The sequence below is a fragment of the Stenella coeruleoalba genome (genome assembly GCF_951394435.1).
Source record: "Stenella coeruleoalba genome assembly, contig: scaffold_237, whole genome shotgun sequence".
Taxonomy (NCBI): Eukaryota; Metazoa; Chordata; class Mammalia; order Artiodactyla; family Delphinidae; genus Stenella; species Stenella coeruleoalba.
The window spans coordinates 296,588-310,156 of NW_027646084.1; the positions used below are offsets into that span (position 1 = coordinate 296,588).

General features: G+C 43.8%; 1 long non-coding RNA gene across 5 annotated transcripts in view; it reads right to left on the reverse strand.

Moving 5' to 3' along the window:
• Positions 1–13,569, reverse strand: part of LOC307181351 — a 339,010-nt gene that overhangs the window by 197,109 nt on the left and 128,332 nt on the right. For all 5 annotated transcript variants that reach the window (XR_013826474.1, XR_013826475.1, XR_013826476.1 and 2 more), the window contains exon 2: positions 13,452–13,537. This is a non-coding gene — a long non-coding RNA (uncharacterized lncRNA). The remainder of the gene's footprint in view (positions 1–13,451; positions 13,538–13,569) is intronic.

Here is a 13,569-nt window from a genome sequence, read left to right on the forward strand (position 1 = left end):
AATAGCGAGAACCAATGAGAGACTAGCTGGAGGTGTCTGGATGGGCAAATTTAACTCTCATTTCCCACCAGGAAGAGGAATTAACCAAAGGCTCAGCGTGCCGTGCCGGAACAAGATTAGGGCCTGAAGCCATCCTGCGGTGTTGCGGCCAGGTCACAAGAAAGCGAGTTGAAGAAAGGAGCTCAGGGGCACTGTAATTCACAAACCTGCAGAGTTATAAATGACAGCTATCGTCCAAAAATAGACTGAAGTAAGGCTGCCAAGAGGACTTGAAAGCGGGGCAGAATTGCAGGAAACCGATTTCAGGAGGTAGACTGGAATTGCATTGAAAGCATAGGAAAAGAGGCAGAACGTCCACAATGATGCACTTGGCCAAAAAGGGCGTATGCGTTTTTTCCTGAATATATTCAGGAAAAAACGCATACGCCCTTTTTGGCCAACCAAGCAAACTTGCAAAGGAAATCTGCACTACAATGAAGTCTCACTTCCCCCCGGTCAAAAGGGCCATCTGAAAAAAGTGTAAAATCCAGAAAGGCAGGACAGGCCATGGAGAACTGGGAGCCTTGTTATGCTGATGGGCGGGATGTAAACTGCCAACAGACACTCGGGAGAAGTGTATGGTGTTTCCTGAAACATCTAAAAAACAAAGCAACAGAGCCTAGGGCACTTCCACTTATGGTCCTATAGCTTAGGGAAATTAAAATCAAAAAGACACATCCACCCCAAAATTTGGGACGCCTCTGTTTACAAGAACCTCGTTTACCGTACAAGTTCAACATCGCAGAAAGTGAAAAATGGGTAAAGAAGTTGTGGTATTTACTTACAAAACAATATCACTCAGCAATGAAATCTGTGTCATCAGGCCCTTAGCAGCACAATGAGTGGATTCAGGTATGATGATTCTAACTGAAATAAGTCACACAGAAAAAGAAACATCATAAGATATCAGTAATACACGGAATGTAAACTTGGCTACACAGGAACTGAATTACAGAACAGAACAGTGTCTCAAATTTAGAAAACCAACTTATGCTTGCTTAAGGGGAAAGGTGAGTTGGGGTGCTGCATAAAACCAGAGATTGAAATGAGCACAGATAAAGTTCCTTAAGCCAAATATGGAATAGACAAGAGCTACTCCTTGCTCAACGAAATGGACTCAACACCGCATATTAAACGCCTAAGAATGTACCTGACTAGTAAGTATCTTAAAACCTATGGATTGCTATGTCTCCGAAAGAGAATCAAGCATGTGTACAGGGGCATAAACGCAGCAGTGATAGGATTGGAGAGGTTCGGTGAGCAAATGAAGACCCTTTGAATTCATATTGCATGGTACCCATTCCACGGGTTTCAACTACCCAGGTTTTAGGTATTCTTCCTTCAGCTAAAACATGCATGTGGAACCTAGAGTATGATCAACCATGTGATCGGGAGACGTGTTCAAATATGTCCCAGTTTTCGTACCCTGGTACTCAGGTGCAACATTCCAGACGCTTTACTAACACTCTCCCCACTTGGAGAGTCAGCGCCTTTAACCTCCTGTTTGGCCCAGTTTGCAATTTCTGTGGAAGATGAACAGGAATAGCGAGAACCAATGAGAGACTAGCTGGAGGTGTCTGGACGGGCAAATTTAACTCTCATTTCCCACCAGGAAGAGGAAATAACCAAAGGCTCAGCGTGCCGTGCCGGATCCAGATTAGGGCCTGAAGCCATCCTGCGGTGTTGCGGCCAGCTCAAAAGAAAGCGAGTTGAAGAAAGGAGCTCAGGGGCACTGTAATTCACAAACCTGCAGAGTTATAAATGACAGCTATCGTCCAAAAATAGACTGAAGTAAGGCTGCCAAGAGGACTTGAAAGCGGGGCAGAATTGCAGGAAACCGATTTCAGGAGGTAGACTGGAATTGCATTGAAAGCATAGGAAAAGAGGCAGAACGTCCACAATGATGCACTTGGCCAAAAAGGGCGTATGCGTTTTTTCCTGAATATATTCAGGAAAAAACGCATACGCCCTTTTTGGCCAACCAAGCAAACTTGCAAAGGAAATCTGCACAACAATGAAGTCTCACTTCCCCCCGGTCAAAAGGGCCATCTGAAAAAAGTGTAAAATCCAGAAAGGCAGGACAGGCCATGGAGAACTGGGAGCCTTGTTATGCTGATGGGCGGGATGTAAACTGGCAACAGACACTCCGGAGAAGTGTATGGTGTTTCCTGAAACATCTAAAAAACAAAGCAACAGAGCCTAGGGCACTTCCACTTATGGTCCTATAGCTTAGGGAAATTAAAATCAAAAAGACACAGCCACCCCAAAGTTTGGGACGCCTCTGTTTACAAGAACCTCGTTTACCGTACAAGTTCAATATCACAGAAAGTGAAAAATGCATAAAGAACTTGTGGTACTTACGTACAATGCAGTATCACTCAGCAATGAAATCTATGCCATCAGGCCCGTAGCAGCATAATGAGTAGATTCAGGTACGATGATTCTAACTGAAATAAGTCACACAGAAAAAGAAACATCATAAGATATCACTAATACACGGAATGTAAACTTGGCTACACAGGAACTGCATTCCAAAACAGAACAGGTTCTCAAATTTAGAAAACCAACTTATGCTTGCTTAAGGGGAAAGGTGAGTTGGGGTGCTGCATAAAACCAGAGATTGAAATGAGCACAGATAAAGTTCCTTAAGCCAAATATGGAATAGACAAGAGCTACTCCTTGCTCAACGAAATGGACTCAACACCGCATATTAAACGCCTAAGAATGTACCTGACTAGTAAGTATCTTAAAACCTATAGATTGCTATGTCTCCGAAAGAGAATCAAGCATGTGTATAGGGGCATAAACGCAACAGTGATAGGATTGGAGAGGTTCGGTGAGCAAATGAAGACCCTTTGAAGTCATATTGCATGGTACCCATTCCACGGGTTTCAACTACCCAGGTTTTAGGTATTCTTCCTTCAGCTAAAACATGCATGTGGAACCCAGAGTATGATCAACCATGTGATCGGGAGACGTGTTCAAATATGTCTCAGTTTTCGTACCCTGGTACTCGGGTGCAACATTCCAGACGCTTTACTAACACTCTCCCCACTTGGAGAGTCAGCGCCTTTAACCTCCTGTTTGACCCAGTTTGCAATTTCTGCAGAAGATGGACAGGAATAGCGAGAACCAATGAGAGGCTAGCTGCAGGTGTCTGGACGGGCAAATTTAACTCTCTTTTCCCACCAGGAAGAGGAATTAACCAAAGGCTCAGCATGCCGGGCCGGAACCAGTTTAGGGCCCGAAGCCATCCTGCGGTGTTGCGGCCAGGTCACAAGAAAGCGAGTTGAAGAAAGGAGCTCAGGGGCACTGTAATTCACAAACCTGCAGAGTTATAAATGACAGCTATCGTCCAAAAATAGACTGAAGTAAGGCTGCCAAGAGGACTTGAAAGCGGGGCAGAATTGCAGGAAACCGATTTCAGGAGGTAGACTGGAATTGCATTGAAAGCATAGGAAAAGAGGCAGAACGTCCACAATGATGCACTTGGCCAAAAAGGGCGTATGCGTTTTTTCCTGAATATATTCAGAAAAAACGCATACGCACTTTTTGGCCAACCAAGCAAGCTTGCAAAGGAAATCTGCACTACAATGAAGTCTCACTTCCCCCCGGTCAAAAGGGCCATCTGAAAAAAGTGTAAAATCCAGAAAGGCAGGACAGGCCATGGAGAACTGGGAGCCTTGTTATGCTGAAGGGCGGGATGTAAATTGCCAACAGACACTTGGGAGAAGTGTATGGTGTTTCCTGAAACATCTAAAAAACAAAGCAACATAGCCTAGGGCACTTCCACTTATGGTCCTATAGCTTAGGGAATTTAAAATCAAAAAGACACAGCCACCCCAAAGTTTCGAACGGCTCTGTTTACAAGAACCTCGTTTACAGTACAAGTTCAACATCGCAGAAAGTGAAAAATGGATAAAAAGGTGTGGTATTTCCTTACAAAGCAATATCACTCAGCAATGAAATCTGTGTCATCAGGCCCTTAGCAGCACAATGAGTGGATTCAGGTATGATGATTCTAACTGAAATAAGTCACACAGAAAAAGAAACATCATAAGATATCAGTAATACACGGAATGTAAACTTGGCTACACAGGAACTGAATTACAGAACAGAACAGGGTCTCAATTTAGAAAAGCAACTTATGCTTGCTTAAGGGGAAAGGTGAGTTGGGGTGCTGCATAAAACCAGAGATTGAAATGAGCACAGATAAAGTTCCTTAAGACAAATATGGAATAGACAAGAGCTACTCCTTGCTCAAAGAAATGGACTCAACACCGCATATTAAACGCCTAAGAATGTACCTGACTAGTAAGTATCTTAAAACCTAGGGATTGCTATGTCTCCGAAAGAGAATCAAGCATGTGTACAGGGGCATAAACGCAGCAGTGATAGGATTGGAGATGTTCGGTGAGCAAATGAAGACCCTTTGAAGTCATATTGCATGGTACACATTACACGGGTCTCAACTCTCCAGGTTTAAGGTATTCTTCCTTCAGCTAAACCATGCATGTGGAACCCAGAGTATGATCAACCATGTGATCGGGAGACGTGTTCAAATATGTCTCAGTTTTCCTCCCCTGGTACTCGGGTGCAACATTCCAGACGCTTTACTAACACTCTCCCCACTTGGAGAGTCAGCGCCTTTAACCTCCTGTTTGGCCCAGTTTGCAATTTCTGCGGAAGATGAACAGGAATAGCGAGAACCAATGAGAGGCTAGCTGGAGGTGTCTGGACGGGCAAATTTAACTCTCATTTCCCACCAGGAAGAGGAAATAACCAAAGGCTCAGCGTGCCGTACCGGAACCAGATTATGGCCTGAAGCCAACCTGCGGTGTTGCGGCCAGCTCAAAAGAAAGCGAGTTGAAGAAAGGAGCTCAGGGGCACTGTAATTCACAAACCTGCAGAGTTATAAATGACAGCTATCGTCCAAAAATAGACTGAAGTAAGGCTGCCAAGAGGACTTGAAAGCGGGGCAGAATTGCAGGAAACCGATTTCAGGAGGTAGACTGGAATTGCATTGAAAGCATAGGAAAAGAGGCAGAACGTCCACAATGATGCACTTGGCCAAAAAGGGCGTATGCGTTTTTTCCTGAATATATTCAGGAAAAAACGCATACGCCCTTTTTGGCCAACCAAGCAAGCTTGCAAAGGAAATCTGCACTACAATGAAGTCTCACTTCCCCCCGGTCAGAAAGGCCATCTGTAAAAAGTGTAAAATCCAGAAAGGTAACAGGCCATTGAGAACTGGGAGCCTTGTTATGCTGATTAGCGGGATGTAAATTGCCAACAGACACTTGGGAGAAGTGTATGGTGTTTCCTGAAACATCTAAAAAACAAAGCAAGAGAGCCTAGGGCACTTCCACTTATGGTCCTATAGCTTAGGGAATTTAAAATCAAAAAGACACAGCCACCCCAAAGTTTTGAATGGCTCTGTTTACAAGAACCTCGTTTACAGTACAAGTTCAACATCGCAGAACGTGAAAAATGGATAAAGAAGTTGTGGTATTTACTTACAAAGCAATATCACTCAGCAATGAAATCTGTGTCATCAGGCCCTTAGCATCACAATGAGTGGATTCAGGTATGATGATTCTAACTGAAATAAGTCACATAAAAAAGAAACATCATAAGATATCACTAATACACGGAATGTAAACTTGGCTACACAGGAACTGCATTCCAAAACAGAACAGGGTGTCAAATTTAGAAAACCAACTTATGCTTGCTTAAGGGGAAAGGTGAGTTGGGGTGCTGCATAAAACCAGAGATTGAAATGAGCACAGATAAAGTTCCTTAAGCCAAATATGGAATAGACAAGAGCTACTCCTTGCTCAAAGAATTGGACTCAACACCGCATATTAAACGCCTAAGAATGTACCTGACTAGTAAGTATCTTAAAACCTATGGATTGCTATGTCTCCGAAAGAGAATCAAGCATGTGTACAGGGGCATAAACGCAGCAGTGATAGGATTGGAGAGGTTCCGTGAGCAAATGAAGACCCTTTGAAGTCATATTGCATGGTACACATTACACGGGTCTCAACTCTCCAGGTTTAAGGTATTCTTCCTTCAGCTAAACCATGCATGTGGAACCCAGAGTATGATCAACCATGTGATCGGGAGACGTGTTCAAATATGTCTCAGTTTTCCTCCCCTGGTACTCGGGTGCAACATTCCAGACGCTTTACTAACACTCTCCCCACTTGGAGAGTCAGCGCCTTTAACCTCCTGTTTGGCCCAGTTTGCAATTTCTGCGGAAGATGAACAGGAATAGCGAGAACCAATGAGAGGCTAGCTGGAGGTGTCTGGACGGGCAAATTTAACTCTCATTTCCCACCAGGAAGAGGAAATAACCAAAGGCTCAGCGTGCCGTACCGGAACCAGATTATGGCCTGAAGCCAACCTGCGGTGTTGCGGCCAGCTCAAAAGAAAGCGAGTTGAAGAAAGGAGCTCAGGGGCACTGTAATTCACAAACCTGCAGAGTTATAAATGACAGCTATCGTCCAAAAATAGACTGAAGTAAGGCTGCCAAGAGGACTTGAAAGCGGGGCAGAATTGCAGGAAACCGATTTCAGGAGGTAGACTGGAATTGCATTGAAAGCATAGGAAAAGAGGCAGAACGTCCACAATGATGCACTTGGCCAAAAAGGGCGTATGCGTTTTTTCCTGAATATATTCAGGAAAAAACGCATACGCCCTTTTTGGCCAACCAAGCAAGCTTGCAAAGGAAATCTGCACTACAATGAAGTCTCACTTCCCCCCGGTCAGAAAGGCCATCTGTAAAAAGTGTAAAATCCAGAAAGGTAACAGGCCATTGAGAACTGGGAGCCTTGTTATGCTGATTAGCGGGATGTAAATTGCCAACAGACACTTGGGAGAAGTGTATGGTGTTTCCTGAAACATCTAAAAAACAAAGCAAGAGAGCCTAGGGCACTTCCACTTATGGTCCTATAGCTTAGGGAATTTAAAATCAAAAAGACACAGCCACCCCAAAGTTTTGAATGGCTCTGTTTACAAGAACCTCGTTTACAGTACAAGTTCAACATCGCAGAACGTGAAAAATGGATAAAGAAGTTGTGGTATTTACTTACAAAGCAATATCACTCAGCAATGAAATCTGTGTCATCAGGCCCTTAGCATCACAATGAGTGGATTCAGGTATGATGATTCTAACTGAAATAAGTCACATAAAAAAGAAACATCATAAGATATCACTAATACACGGAATGTAAACTTGGCTACACAGGAACTGCATTCCAAAACAGAACAGGGTGTCAAATTTAGAAAACCAACTTATGCTTGCTTAAGGGGAAAGGTGAGTTGGGGTGCTGCATAAAACCAGAGATTGAAATGAGCACAGATAAAGTTCCTTAAGCCAAATATGGAATAGACAAGAGCTACTCCTTGCTCAAAGAATTGGACTCAACACCGCATATTAAACGCCTAAGAATGTACCTGACTAGTAAGTATCTTAAAACCTATGGATTGCTATGTCTCCGAAAGAGAATCAAGCATGTGTACAGGGGCATAAACGCAGCAGTGATAGGATTGGAGAGGTTCCGTGAGCAAATGAAGACCCTTTGAAGTCATATTGCATGGTACCCATTACACGGGTCTCAACTCTCCAGGTTTAAGGTATTCTTCCTTCAGCTAAAACATGCATGTGGAACCCGGAGTATGATCAACCATGTGAACGGGAGACGTGTTCAAATATGTCTCAGTTTTCCTACCCTGGTACTCGGGTGCAACATTCCAGATGCTTTACTAACACTCTCCCGACTTGGAGAGTCAGTCCCTTTAACCTCCTGTTTGGCCCAGTTTGCAATTTCTGCGGAAGATGAACAGGAATAGCGAGAACCAATGAGAGACTAGCTGGAGGTGTCTGAACGGGCAAATTTAACTCTCATTTCCCACCAGGAAGAGGAATTAACCAAAGGTTCAGCGTGCCGTGCCGGAACCAGATTAGGGCCTGAAGACATCCTGCGTTGTTGCGGCCAGGTCACAAGAAAGCGAGTTGAAGAAAGGAGCTCAGGGGCACTGTAATTCACAAACCTGCAGAGTTATAAATGACAGCTATCGTCCAAAAATAGACTGAAGTAAGGCTGCCAAGAGGACTCGAAAGCGGGGCAGAATTGCAGGAAACCGATTTCAGGAGGTAGATTGGAATTGCATTGAAAGCATAGAAAAAGAGGCAGAACGTCCACAATGATGCACTTGGCCAAAAAGGGCGTATGCGTTTTTTCCTGAATATATTCAGGAAAAAACGCATACGCCCTTTTTGGCCAACCAAGCAAACTTGCAAAGGAAATCTGCACTACAATGAAGTCTCACTTCCCCCCGGTCAAAAGGGCCATCTGAAAAAAGTGTAAAATCCAGAAAGGCAGGACAGGCCATGGAGAACTGGGAGCCTTGTTATGCTGATGGGCGGGATGTAAATTGCCAACAGACACTCCGGAGAAGTGTATGGTGTTTCCTGAAACATCTAAAAAACAAAGCAACAGAGCCTAGGGCACTTCCACTTATGGTCCTATAGCTTAGGGAAATTAAAATCAAAAAGACACAGCCACCCCAAAGTTTGGGACACCTCTGTTTACAAGAACCTCGTTTACCGTACAACTTCAATATCACAGAAAGTGAAAAATGGATAAAGAACTTGTGGTACTTACGTACAATGCAGTATCACTCAGCAATGAAATCTATGTCATCAGGCCCGTAGCAGCATAATGAGTGGATTCAGGTATGATGATTCTAACTGAAATAAGTCACACAGAAAAAGAAACATCATAAGATATCAGTAATACACGGAATGTAAACTTGGCTACACAGGAACTGAATTACAGAACAGAACAGGGTCTCAAATTTAGAAAACCAACTTATGCTTGCTTAAGGGGAAAGGTGAGTTGGGGTGCTGCATAAAACCAGAGATTGAAATGAGCACAGATAAAGTTCCTTAAGCCAAATATGGAATAGACAAGAGCTACTCCTTGCTCAACGAAATGGACTCAACACCGCATATTAAACGCCTAAGAATGTACCTGACTAGTAAGTATCTTAAAACCTATAGATTGCTATGTCTCCGAAAGAGAATCAAGCATGTGTACAGGGGCATAAACGCAGCAGTGGTAGGATTGGAGAGGTTCGGTGAGCAAATGAAGACCCTTTGAAGTCATATTGCATGGTACCCATTCCACGGGTTTCAACTACCCAGGTTTTAGGTATTCTTCCTTCAGCTAAAACATGCATGTGGAACCCAGAGTATGATCAACCATGTGATCGGGAGACGTGTTCAAATATGTCTCAGTTTTCGTACCCTGGTACTCGGGTGCAACATTCCAGACGCTTTACTAACACTCTCCCCACTTGGAGAGTCAGTCCCTTTAACCTCCTGTTTGGCCCAGTTTGCAATTTCTGCGGAAGATGAACAGGAATAGCGAGAACCAATGAGAGGCTAGCTGCAGGTGTCTGGACGGGCAAATTTAACTCTCATTTCCCACCAGGAAGAGGAATTAACCAAAGGCTCAGCATGCCGGGCCGGAACCAGATTAGGGCCTGAAGCCATCCTGCGGTGTTGCGGCCAGGTCACAAGAAAGCGAGTTGAAGAAAGGAGCTCAGGGGCACTGTAATTCACAAACCTGCAGAGTTATAAATGACAGCTATCGTCCAAAAATAGACTGAAGTAAGGCTGCCAAGAGGACTTGAAAGCGGGGCAGAATTGCAGGAAACCGATTTCAGGAGGTAGACTGGAATTGCATTGAAAGCATAGGAAAAGAGGCAGAACGTCCACAATGATGCACTTGGCCAAAAAGGGCGTATGCGTTTTTTCCTGAATATATTCAGGAAAAAACGCATACGCCCTTTTTGGCCAACCAAGCAAGCTTGCAAAGGAAATCTGCACTACAATGAAGTCTCACTTCCCCCCGGTCAAAAGGGCCATCTGAAAAAAGTGTAAAATCCAGAAAGGCAGGACAAGCCATGGAGAACTGGGAGCCTTGTTATGCTGATGGGCGGGATGTAAATTGCCAACAACCACTCGGGAGAAGTGTATGGTGTTTCCTGAAACATCTAAAAAACAAAGCAACAGAACCTAGGGCACTTCCACTTATGGTCCTATAGCTTAGGGAAATTAAAATCAAAAAGACACAGCCACCCCAAAGTTTGGAACGGCTCTGTTTACAAGAAGCTCGTTTACAGTACAAGTTCAACATAGCAGAAAGTGAAAAATGGATAAAGAAATTGTGGTATTTACTTACAAAGCAATATCACTCAGCAATGAAATCTGTGTCATCAGGCCCTTAGCAGCACAATGAGTGGATTCAGGTATGATGATTCTAACTGAAATAAGTCACACAGAAAAAGAAACATCATAAGATATCAGTAATACACGGAATGGAAACTTGGCTACACAGGAACTGAATTACAGAACAGAACAGGGTCTCAAATTTAGAAAACCAACTTATGCTTGCTTAAGGGGAAAGGTGAGTTGTGGTGCTGCATAAAACCAGAGATTGAAATGAGCACAGATAAAGTTCCTTAAGCCAAATATGGAATAGACAAGAGCTACTCCTTGCTCAATGAAATGGACACAACACCCCATATTAAACGCCTAAGAATGTACCTGACTAGTAAGTATCTTAAAACCTATGGATTGCTATGTCTCCGAAAGAGAATCAAGCATGTGTACAGGGGCATAAACGCAGCAGTGATAGGATTGGAGAGGTTCGGTGAGCATATGAAGACCCTTTGAAGTCATATTGCATGGTACCCATTACACGGGTCTCAACTCTCCAGGTTTAAGGTATTCTTCCTTCAGCTAAACCATGCATGTGGAACCCAGAGTATGATCAACCATGTGATCGGGAGACGTGTTCAAATATGTCTCAGTTTTCCTCCCCTGGTACTCGGGTGCAACATTCCAGACGCTTTACTAACACTCTCCCGACTTGGAGAGTCAGTCCCTTTAACCTCCTGTTTGGCCCAGTTTGCAATTTCTGTGGAAGATGAACAGGAATAGCGAGAACAAATGAGAGACTAGCTGGAGGTGTCTGCACGGGCAAATTTACCTCTCATTTCCCACCAGGAAGAGGAATTAACCAAAGGCTCAGCATGCCGGGCCGGAACCAGATTAGGCCCTGAAGCCATCCTGCGGTGTTGCGGCCAGGTCACAAGAAAGCGAGTTGAAGAAAGGAGCTCAGGGGCACTGTAATTCACAAACCTGCAGAGTTATAAATGACAGCTATCGTCCAAAAATAGACTGAAGTAAGGCTGCCAAGAGGACTTGAAAGCGGGGCAGAATTGCAGGAAACCGATTTCAGGAGGTAGACTGGAATTGCATTGAAAGCATAGGAAAAGAGGCAGAACGTCCACAATGATGCACTTGGCCAAAAAGGGCGTATGCGTTTTTTCCTGAATATATTCAGGAAAAAACGCATACGCACTTTTTGGCCAACCAAGCAAGCTTGCAAAGGAAATCTGCACTACAATGAAGTCTCACTTCCCCCTGGTCAAAAGGGCCATCTGAAAAAAGTGTAAAATCCAGAAAGGCAGGACAGGCCATGGAGAACTGGGAGCCTTGTTATGCTGATGGGCGGGATGTAAATTGCCAACAACCACTCGGGAGAAGTGTATGGTGTTTCCTGAAACATCTAAAAAACAAAGCAAGAGAGCCTAGGGCACTTCCACTTATGGTCCTATAGCTTAGGGAATTTAAAATCAAAAAGACACAGCCACCCCAAAGTTTGGAACGGCTCTGTTTACAAGAACCTCGTTTACAGTACAAGTTCAACATCGCAGAAAGTGAAAAATGGATAAAAAAGTTGTGGTATTTACTTACAAAGCAATATCACTCAGCAATGAAATCTGTGTCATCAGGCCCTTAGCAGCACAATGAGTGGATTCAGGTATGATGATTCTAACTGAAATAAGTCACACAGAAAAAGAAACATCATAAGATATCAGTAATACACGGAATGTAAACTTGGCTACACAGGAACTGAATTACAGAACAGAACAGGGTCTCAAATTTCGAAAACCAACTTATGCTTGCTTAAGGGGAAAGGTGAGTTGGGGTGCTGCATAAAACCAGAGATTGAAATGAGCACAGATAAAGTTCCTTAAGCCAAATATGGAATAGACAAGAGCTACTCCTTGCTCAACGAAATGGACTCAACACCGCATATTAAACGCCTAAGAATGTACCTGACTAGTAAGTATCTTAAAACCTATGGATTGCTATGTCTCCGAAAGAGAATCAAGCATGTGTACAGGGACATAAACGCAGCAGTGATAGGATTGGAGAGGTTCGGTGAGCAAATGAAGACCCTTTGAAGTCATATTGCATGGTACCCATTCCACGGGTTTCAACTACCCAGGTTTAAGGTATTCTTCCTTCAGCTAAAACATGCATGTGGAACCTAGATTATGATCAACCATGTGATGGGGAGACGTGTTCAAATATGTCTCAGTTTTTGTACCCTGGTACTCGGGTGCAACATTCCAGACGCTTTACTAACACTCTCCCGACTTGGAGAGTCAGTCCCTTTAACCTCCTGTTTGGCCCAGTTTGCAATTTCTGCGGAAGATGAACAGGAATAGCGAGAACCAATGAGAGACTAGCTGGAGGTATCTGGACGGGCAAATTTAACTCTCATTTCCCACCAGGAAGAGGAATTAACCAAAGGCTCAGCGTGCCGTGCCGGAACCAGATTAGGGCCTGAAGCCATCCTGCGGTGTTGCGGCCAGGTCACAAGAAAGCGAGTTGAAGAAAGGAGCTCAGGGGCACTGTAATTCACAAACCTGCAGAGTTATAAATGACAGCTATCGTCCAAAAATAGACTGAAGTAAGGCTGCCAAGAGGACTTGAAAACGGGGCAGAATTGCAGGAAACCGATTTCAGGAGGTAGACTGGAATTGCATTGAAAGCATCTGAAAAGAGGCAGAACGTCCACAATGATGCACTTGGCCAAAAAGGGCGTATGCGTTTTTTCCTGAATATATTCAGGAAAAAACGCATACGCCCTTTTTGGCCAACCAAGCAAGCTTGCAAAGGAAATCTGCACTACAATGAAGTCTCACTTCCCCCTGGTCAAAAGGGCCATCTGAAAAAAGTGTAAAATCCAGAAAGGCAGGACAGGCCATGGAGAACTGGGAGCCTTGTTATGCTGATGGGCGGGATGTAAATTGCCAACAACCACTCGGGAGAAGTGTATGGTGTTTCCTGAAACATCTAAAAAACAAAGCAACATAGCCTAGGGCACTTCCACTTATGGTCCTATAGCTTAGGGAATTTAAAATCAAAAAGACACAGCCACCCCAAAGTTTGGAACGGCTCTGTTTACAAGAACCTCGTTTACAGTACAAGTTCAACATCGCAGAAAGTGAAAAATGGATAAAGAAGTTGTGGTATTTACTTAAAAAGCAATATCACTCAGCAATGAAATCTGTGTCATCAGGCCCTTAGCAGCACAATGAGTGGATTCAGGTATGATGATTCTAACTGAAATAAGTCACACAGAAAAAGAAACATCA